Below are 10,651 nucleotides of genomic sequence, written 5' to 3'. Positions count from 1 at the left end.
AGGACACGACATCCACAGTTTCCAAAAACAATTTGAAATGTGGACTCGTCAGACCACAGAACACTTTTCCACTTTGTATCAGTCCATCTTAGATGAGCTAGGGCCCAGCGAAGCCGGCGGCGTTTCTGAGTGTTGTTGATAAATGGCTTTTGCCTTGCATAGGAGAGTTTTAACTTGCACTTACAAATGTAGCTACAAACTGTAGTTGCTGACAGTGGTTTTCTGAAGTGTTCCTGAGCCCATGTGGTGATATCCTTTACACACTGATGTTGGTTTTTGATGCAGTACAGCCTGAAGGATCGAAGGTCTTGGGCATTCAATGTTGGTTTTCAGCCTTACCGATTACGTGCAGTGATTTCTCCAGGTTCTCTGAACCTTTTGATGATAATATAGGCTGTAGATGGTCAAATCCCTAAATTCCTTGCAATAGCTCAGTGATAAAAGTTGTTCTTAAACTGTTTGACGATTTGCTCACGCGTTTGTTCACAAAGCGGTGACCCTCGCTCCATCCTTGTTTGTGAATGACTGAGCATTTCATGGAAGCTGCTTTTATACCCAATCATGTCACCCAATCTGTTCCCAATTGTTCACCTGTGGGATGTTCCAAATAAGCGTTTGATGAGCATTCCTCTACTTTCTCAGTCTTTTTTGCCACTTGTGCCAGCTTTTTTGAAACATGTTGTAGGCATCAAATTCCAAATGAGCTAATATTTGCAAAAAAAAAAACAAAGTTCACCAGTTTGAACGTTAAATATCTTGTCTTTGCAGACTATTCAATTGAATATAGGTTGAAAAGGATTTGCAAATCATTGTTTTCTGTTTTTATTTACCATTTACACAACGTGCCAACTTCACTGGTTTTGTGTTTTGTATATGTGTGTGTATATATATATGTATGTACTAGAGATGCGCGGTTTGCGGGCACAACCGCGGAGTCCGCGGATTATCCGCGGATCGGGCGGATGAAATTAAAAAAAATTAGATTTTATCCGCGGGTCGGGTGGTTGAAATAAAAAAAAATTAGATTTTAAATAGATTCAGGCGGGTGGCAGTTAAACCAATTCGGAAATATATATACATAGTTAAATGTTGTTACCCACATACGAAAAACGAGCAGGCACCTGCAGCATATGCCACAACAGAAAAAAAAAAAAAAGAGATGGACACTTTTACGGAGCGGAGAAGGGACGCCTCGCCGGGGTCCGGGACCGAGGCCCCTTCCCCCGAGAGGGCCCCACCGGGAGCCGTAGCTGAGGCGATCCGTGAGAAGGGCCCGACGCACGTCCAGGGTCACCACCGCGCCCACCGCACCGACATTCCGCCTCGTCCGCCTTCGCCGCGGCCGGCGTCACGCGCAGCAGGTAAGCACCTTACCTGCCCGCCACCCCCGTGGCCGGGGGCTCGTAACAGGGGTCACTCCGCGCGCTCCGCCCGCGCAGCTTACCTGCCCGCCACCCCTGTTGCCGGGGGCGCGTAACAGGGGTCACTCCGCGCGCAGTGCGCTCACGAAAGGGGTGGGGCTCACCCTGGTTGATATAGACAGCAGCTAGGACGGTGGCCATGGAAGTTGGAACCCGCTAAGGAGTGTGTAACAACCCACCTGCCGAATCAACTAGCCCTGAAAATGGATGGCGCTGGAGCGTCGGGCCCATATACCCGGCCGTCGCCGGCAGCGAGACGCGCTTGGAGGTGCGCTCAGCGCGGCTCCCATATGATTGCGCACTGGTGTGCGTCTGGGTCGTGACAGCGTGGCACGCGAATGTCTGTGCTGCGTTGGATCAGTCTCCTTTCTTTAACAGGCAAAAGCTTTATAACCTCACTAATGCCTTGCATCGTCTATATTAGATATATAACAACGGGCGGGTGCGAGCGGATGCGGTTCTGATCAAATGTTAGATCGGGTGGATTGCGGATGGTTGACGACTTTCTGATGCGGTTGCGGATGAAATAATTGCCTATCCGCGCATCTCTAGTATGTACATATGTGTGTATATGTATGTAAATGTGTCAATGTACTGTATATATATGTATGTATGTATATATATACTGTATGTATATGTATGTGTATGTATATATATATATATATATATGTGTATACATATATATATATATATATATATATATATATATATATATATATATATATATATATATACGTGTATGGTGAGGATGGTGTTCTGCTGACCTCGACTGTGGAAGTTGTGGAGGGAATACTTCGAAGACCTCCTCAATCCCACCAACACGTCTTCCTATGAGGAAGCAGTGCCTGGGGAATCTGTGGTGGGCTCTCCTATTTCTGGGGCTGAGGTTGGTGAGGTAGTTAAAAAGCTCCTCGGTGGCAAGGCCCCGGGGGTGGATGAGTTCCTTAAGGCTCTGGATGCTGTGGGGCTGTCTTGGTTGACAAGACTCTGCAGCATCGCGTGGACTTCGGGGGCGGTACCTCTGGACTGGCAGACCGGGGTGGTGGTTCCTCTCTTGAAAAAGGGGAACCGGAGGGTGTGTTCTAACTATCGTGGGATCACACTCCTCAGCCTTCCCGGTAAGGTCTATTCAGGTGTACTGGAGAGGAGGCTACGCTGGATAGTCGAACCTCGGATTCAGGAGGAACAGTGTGGTTTTCGTCCTGGTCGTGGAACTGTGGACCAGCTCTATACTCTCGGCAGGGTCCTTGAGGGTGCATGGGAGTTTGCCCAACCAGTCTACATGTGCTTTGTGGACTTGGAGAAGGCATTTGACCGTGTCCCTCGGAAGTCCTGTGGGGAGTGCTCAGAGAGTATGGGGTTTCGGACTGTCTGGTTGTGGCGGTCCGTTCCCTGTATGATCAGTGTCAGAGCTTGGTTCGCATTGCCGGCAGTAAGTCGGACACGTTTCCGGTGAGGGTTGGACTCCGCCAAGGCTGCCCTTTGTCACCGATTCTGTTCATTACTTTTATGGACAGAATTTCTAGGCGCAGTCAAGGCGTTGAGGGGATCCGGTTTGGTGGCTGCAGGATTAGGTCTCTGCTTTCAGATGATGTGGTCCTGATGGCTTCATCTGGCCAGGATCTTCAGCTCTCACTGGATCGGTTCGCAGCCGAGTGTGAAGCGACTGGGATGGGAATCAGCACCTCCAAGTCCGAGTCCATGGTTCTCACCCGGAAAAGGGTGAAGTGCCGTCTCCGGGTTGAGGAGGAGATCTTGCCCCAAGGGGAGGAGTTCAAGTACCTCGGAGTCTTGTACACGAGTGAGGGAAGAGTGGATCGTGAGATCGACAGGCGGATCGGTGCGGAGTCTTCAGTAATGCGGACGCTGTATCGATCCGTTGTGGTGAAGAAGGAGCTGAGCCGGAAGACAAAGCTCTCAATTTACCGGTCGATCTACGTTCCCATCCTCTTCTATGGTCATGAGCTTTGGGTTTTGACTGAAAGGACAAGATCACGGGTACAAGCGGCCGAAATGAGTTTCCTCCGCCGGGTGGCGGGGCTCTCCCTTTAGAGATAGGGTGAGAAGCTCTGTCATCCGGGGGTAGCTCAAAGTAAAGCCGCTGCTCCTCCACATCGAGAGGAGCCAGATGAGGTGGTTCGGGCATCTGGTCAGGATGCCACCCGAACGCCTCCCTAGGGAGGTGTTTAGGGCACGTCCGACCGGTAGGAGGCCACGGGGAAGACCCTGGACACATTGGGAAGACTATTTCTCCCGGCTGGCCTGGGAACGCCTCGGGATCCCCTGGGAAGAGATGGACGAAGTGGCTGGGGAGAGGGAAGTCTGGGCTTCCCTGCTTAGGCTGCTGCCACTGCGACCCGACCTCGGATAAGCTGAAGAAGATGGATGGATGGATGGATATACATATATATATATATACGTAAACACACACATATATATATATATATATATATATATATATATATATATATATATATATTATATATATGTATGTGTATATATATATGTATGTGTATATATATATATATATATGTGTATATATATGTGTATATATATATATATATATATATATATATATATATACATGTATATGTGTGTATACATATAAGTGTGTGCATGCGTGCGTATGTTTGTATGTTTCTTACTTGAGACGTCCTGTAGTAGCATGTAGTGTGGTGAGTTCAGTTGCATATACTTTAGCATCGCTGCAGCTGTTGTTTGCCCGCCATCTCACCTCCACATCCCATCACTGTTTCCCACTCACAAAGGCAGGTGGCCGATTCCATCAAGAGTTACATTTTGTCCATGTTTTATGAAAACTTTGTTCAGACCCGAACAATTGCTCAACTGGATGCAGGGTTGTAACAAAGCTGAATGTTACACTATTTAAGGGGCAAGGAAGGAGCCTGTGTTGATAAAACACAAAGAATGTGTATAATACAACACACAAGTATATGCATTATTTATTGCTAATATGTCAGGATGGTAAAAATGAATATTTCATTGGACTCATGAAGAGAGGGGAATAGGAGTGTGAAATTCACATGACAGGTGTGGTTATCTTGAATGCAAATGTGCTGACTGGAGTTACACACCTGTTCTTACACTGATAAACCCAGCACCGCTGTGCTGTAACCGGAGGTGGGTAGAGTCTCCAAAAACTGTACTCCAGAACAAGGGCTACGTTCACATTGTAGGGTCAGATGTTCAATTGTTTTGTCAAATTCGATATTTTTATGTAGTCGTTTACGTTACAAAACAAAATGCGATGTCTAATCTGACTCATGACGTCACACGCGCTGCAGTGTTCACAGAAGTAAACATGACTCCAATCCCAGTAGGTCTCAGTCCTAGCGCATTTGTGGCAATTTCAAGGATTTTGTGCAATACAAAGTCAACATCTTCTAAAACATTGTTTTCACCTGTTCCCTGCTTCATTTGTCAACTATTTAGGGCCCGCATGGCCCTTTGTAAAGGACTCCCACAGGGAGTCCTTTACACAGGGACAGAGGACCCTATTGAAATTGTAAGGTTTTATTCTTTCTTTCTTTATTATTATTCTTCCGCCGCCTCTTTGAGCTGTAATTTGACCCACTTAACATGCTTCGAAACTCACCATATTTGATCCACACATCAGGACTGGCGAAAATTGCCATCGAATAAAAAAAACCAAACCCCAAAACTCAAAATTGCGCTCTCGCGCCCCCTAGGAAAAAACACAGACAAAACGGCCTATACCTTCCAGTAGGAATATCGTAGAGACATGAAACAAAAACCTCTATGTAGGTCTGACTTTGACCTAGATTTCATACACTAACATCCTTCAGCAAAAATCAACAGGAAGTTGGCAATTCCCCCTTCAAGACAAAAATTTACTAAAAACAGTCACTTTTGCCTCTTTGAGCTTTAATTTGACCCCCTTAACATACTTCAAAACTCACCAAACTGAACACACACATCAGGACTGGCATAAATTGCTATCTAGTAAAAAAACCTAACCCCAAATCTCAAAATTGCGCTCTAGCGCCCCCTAGGAATAAAACACAGAAAAAACTGCTCCTCGGAAGAAAAAAATTACAAAACTGCCTGTAACTCCCACTGGAAAGGTCGGAGAGACATGAAACAAAAACCTCTATGTAGGTCTCACTTAGACCTACATTTCATTCTTTGACATCCTTCAACAAAAATCTACAGGAAGTTTGCAATTCCCCCTTCAAAACAACATTTTTGTAAAAACCGGTCACCTGTCTTCAAACATTATCTCCTCTGAGCACGTTTGTTGTTTTGGCTTCAAACTAACACAGGAGAGAGATTGAACCCTTCTGATTAAAGGTGTGGAACAGAGTTTTGATTACTGCTCCGGTTTTGATTTTACGACCCTTCAAAGAACCGCTGCGCTGATGCTGCTGTGCTGCTGTTTTCTCAAAATGGCTGCTTAAAAGCAGGAAGCACCAGCGTGCCCACACAATGCAGACAAGGTAGGTACACTAGACAAAAGTATTGGGACACTTCGGACTAACTGTAGACAAAAGTATTGGGATACTTATGACTACCACTGGACAAAAGTATTGGGACACTTAGGATGAAAACTGGACAAAAGTATTGGGACACTTGGGAGTAAAACTTGACAAAAGTATTGGGACACTTAGAACTACCACTGAACACAAGTATTGGGACACTTACACTGGACAAAAGTATTGGGATACTTAGGACTAAAACTTGACATTAGTATTGGGACACTACGGACTACCACTGGACAAAAGTATTGGGACACTTAGGACTAAAACTGGACAAAAGTATTGGGACACTTAGGTTAGATGAACGCGACTCGATCGTTGCGACTCGAGTTGCGTTCGGTAAATATCTGATATATTTCCACACGCGAAAGAGGCCTGGGTCAGATTTGAAACATTTGAGATTGCACGTTGACATAAATAAAATCCGATACAGGTCACATGCGGGCAAAAAAAATCGGACTTGACATGCAGTTGTGAACAAGGCCTATGACTCAAGTAAAAGTCATCATCCAAATAAATACTTGACTAAGGACGTATTCAGTGAAAAAAATACTCAAGTACTGAGTAACTGGTAAGTAACTACTGATTTATTTACTACCGTATTTTCTGGACTGTAGAGCGCACCGATATATAAGCCACACCCACTAAATTTTCGGGGGGGGGGGGGGGGGGGGGGGATACGTTTTCCCATATATTAGCCGCATCAGACTATAAGCTGCAGATATATACGTTGTGAAATGAATTATTTACACAGAAATATTCTGTAAATGTTTATTTACATACATTAATTGTTTACAAACAATGTCTGTCAGACGGCAGTAAAACGGCTCATTAAACAAAACAAAAGTCATCGTCATGGACCCACGAGCTGCGGAAGCTAGTTCTCCAATCCGCTAAACAGACTCAATAACTCCACGGTGATGTTTTGGTGAATTTACTGAAGAATTTGTGAAACTGAAACAATACAAAAAGAATGCCGTTGTAAGTTATTAATGTTAACACGGACATAATGTTAGCATAGTAGCTCATGCTAACGATGCTAGCTTGTCTACATGACGATAGCACGTACAAACATGTATAAAAACACTCCTACAGACATCACACATGGGACGGTTTAGTCAGTAAGAATTGTTTTAGTTATATTGTAAAACTTAGAAAAGACGCTTGGAGCGCTGAATGAAAAATCCATACAGGCAGACACACAATGGGCAGTTTTACTTGCAGTTGTTGGCCTAACACAGGAAGTACATTATCAACCCGCAACACTTGCTGATGGCGCCATAGCACAAACAATAACACCCCTTTCAGTGTCTCCGCTTAAGTTTGATGAAAACTGTTGAACACAAAGCATTATGGCCGTCATGAATTAGCCGCAGGGTTCAAAGTGTAGGAAAATAGTAGCGCCTTGTAGTCCGGATTTTACGGTTGCTATTTTTTAATAGTCCTCACACTACAACCGTAGTTGGTGTTTGTGTTAGACATAAAGACACTACTAGAAAATGTACTACAAAAACGGCACATATTACAGTCATGTTATAACAGGGCTAAAGTTATTATATGTGTAGCTAAAAAGTAAAAAACGTATCACAACATGTTTTCTCTAGTTGGAAGTGGAATTCTTCTAGGCTGAAACATGAACATTTCTACTGACACAGATATGCGATATGATTTTCTTTCATAGTAAGTAAACATTGATAGTCTGACTGCTTATCACAGGTCAATTTGTCACAGTGTGGGGGGTGCCAAGTGTGGTCATGTGATTGCCAGGTTGAAATGGAGTCAAAGGTCACTGGTGCTTTCTGACTATTGTCTGCTACCTAATAAAGGAGCTTTGCACTTTGCCTGCCTTCTCTGCATCCTGGGATCACATGAACATCCAGCCGTGATGCTGACAAGTACAATTTCTCCAAAGAGTTACCTAAGTAAATGTAACATAGTAAATAGCCACCTCTGACGGTCGTAGTACATACAGACTACAGGAACCTGAGTCAAGTACTGATGGAGACTGAGTGTTGGGACTGGCCTCACATGGCTCCCGGGCCCCGTGGCCCAGCACGTTGATGATGTATACATAGTGAAAGAACCATTATTCCTGCTGCCTGTAGGGATTTCAAACGGTGTGGGTGGATTTAGTTTTTTTTGTTTTTTTTGTTTGAAGGCAATTTGAAGAAACTGGGCGAAGTTGGAATATTTGAATTTAGAGAGGGTGACACATCAGGACGCCTGCTTTGAATAAAACGAAACACAAAATGTGGGCATAACTTTTTTTTTTCCACTTTCAATCTTCTTTTCAAATATTTCTACTACAGTAGGTTGCATTTCTTCAATTCACTTGAAGGCAGAGATCTAGATGAGAGTGGAGCACAGACTGTTCCGTGTCATGGTCAACCTTCAATTGTTAGTATATAACAGAAGTATATAACAGAAGAGTAGTCTAGGTGGATGGCGCAACATGTTAAGAATTTGGGGCATTGTAGAACTATGAATACATCCATTCATTTGAATGGGAATTTCCTGGAAATTTGTGAATTTCAGGAAAACCGGGAATCTTTGCAAATATTTATACTAGCACAATTGTACTAGATGATATGAATGGGTTGGGGTTGACATTTTTGGAATCGGTTGAAAAATGTTGACGTCGTAACAGTTTGAATTGAGAATGGGTATTTCGGGAAAACCGGGAATTGGTACGGAAAAAAAAAATAGGACCATCTGTTGCCCCAACTAAGAGGAATGTTTGAAGGTGGAATGGTCGAAAACGGTTGAAAAATGTGGATTGATTGATTGATTTAGACTTTTATTAGTAGGTTGCACAGTGAAGTACATATTCCGTATAATTGACCACTAAATGGTAACACCCGAATAAGTTTTTCAACTTGTTTAAGTCGGGGTCCACTTAAATGGACTGTGAAAACTTTCCAGGAAGAGGTGAAAAATAGGGCTTAGAAAAACCGGGAATTCTGGGATTTCCTGGAAATGTATTGAACCTGGAAACCAAGTGAGTGGGGTGTGTAGATGGTGGAATGGTTCAAATCGGGTAAGAAATGTGGGAGTTGTGCATGTTTGAAAATTGGCCCATTCTTTTTTAAAGAGCAGAATGTTCCGGAAAACCGAAAATTCTGGGTAATCCGGGATGAAAACTGTGGGCTGTGGAGCGCGCCGATACGCGTCAGTGGAACTGAGATGCTTGAATGTCCGGGGTGAGCGGAGTGTGTGGATGTTGGAACGGTTCGGATCGAATGAGAAATGTGGGATATGCAGTAGATTGTATCATGCCCATTCATTGTCTATGGGGAGAAAATTCCGGGAAAACCGGGATTTTTGGGAAAAGGAAAACATGTTTTGCGTTCGATATATCGGAAGAGTAGTGTAAGTGGATGGCGCAAAATGTTGAGAATTTGGGGCATTGTAGAACTATGAATGCATCCATTCATTTGAATGGGAATTTCCTGGAAATTTCGGAATTTTGGGAAAACCGTGAATCTTTGCAAATATTTATACTAGCACAATTGTCCTGGATGATATTAATGGGTTGGTGTGGACATTTTTGGAATCGGTTGAAAAACTGACGTAGTATCAGTTTGAATTGAAAATGGGTATTTCGGAATTTTGGGAAAACCAAGAATTTGTACGGGGAAAAAAATAGAAGCATCTGTTGTCCCAACTAAGAGGAATGTTTTGAAGGTGGTATGGTCACAAACGGTTGAAAAATGTGTACTGTGAAAACTTTCCAGGAAGAGGTGAAAATAGGGCTTTGGAAAACCGGGAATTTGGGGAATTCCTAGAATTTTTTTTTTTAAGTTGTCAATGTACAAGAATTATGTACATTGATGTACAAAATGTTGTACATTGGACAAAAGTAAACATTTTACAAGAAAAATTATGCCCTTGTATAGGATGAAAGTCAAATAATTTGTGAGAAAAGTCATAAATTGTTTTTAGAAAAAAAAAGTTTTAAGAATATTCTGAGAAACAAATATTTTGCACGACAAAATTATGTAATTTTACAAAATTAAAGTCAAATATATTTTGAAAAAAGTCAGTAAAATTGTGAGAAAAAAAGTTGTCATTGTACAAAAATTGTCAGAATATTTTTAGGGGGAACAATTTCAATTATACAAGAAAAATGATGCTGTAGTACCGGACTAAAGTCAAATAATTTGTGAAAAAAGTCTTCTTCTTTTTTTTAAGAAAAAAAAGTTGCAATATTGTGAGAGAAAGTTGTCATTAAGAAGTGTTAAGAATATTCTGAGAAATAAATATTTTACGCGACAAATTTTACAAAATTAATGTCAAATTTGTTTTTTTTAAAAGTCAGTCAAATTGTGAGAAAAAAAGTTGTCATTGTACAAAAAATGTCAGAATATTTTGAGGGGAAAAAATTACAATTTTACAAGAAAAATTATGCCGTTGTACAGGATTAAAGTTAAATCATTTGTGAAAAAAATCATAATTTCTTTTTAAGATATTATGTAATTTTACAAGATTAAAGTCAAATATATTTTTAGATTTTTTTTTAAAAAATCAGTAAAATTGTGAGAAAAAAGGTGTCATTGTACAAAAATTGTCAGAATATTTTGAGGAAATAAAGTTCAAATTTTACAAGAAAAATGGTACCATTGTACATGACTAATATTTTTTCTAGAAAAAAATTTGCAATATTGTGAGAAAAAGTTGTCATACAATAAGTTTTAGGAATATTCTGAGCAAAAA

This window comes from Nerophis lumbriciformis, linkage group LG20 (assembly GCF_033978685.3).
Source record: "Nerophis lumbriciformis linkage group LG20, RoL_Nlum_v2.1, whole genome shotgun sequence".
NCBI lineage: Eukaryota > Metazoa > Chordata > Actinopteri > Syngnathiformes > Syngnathidae > Nerophis > Nerophis lumbriciformis.
This window is presented reverse-complemented; position numbering follows the sequence as displayed.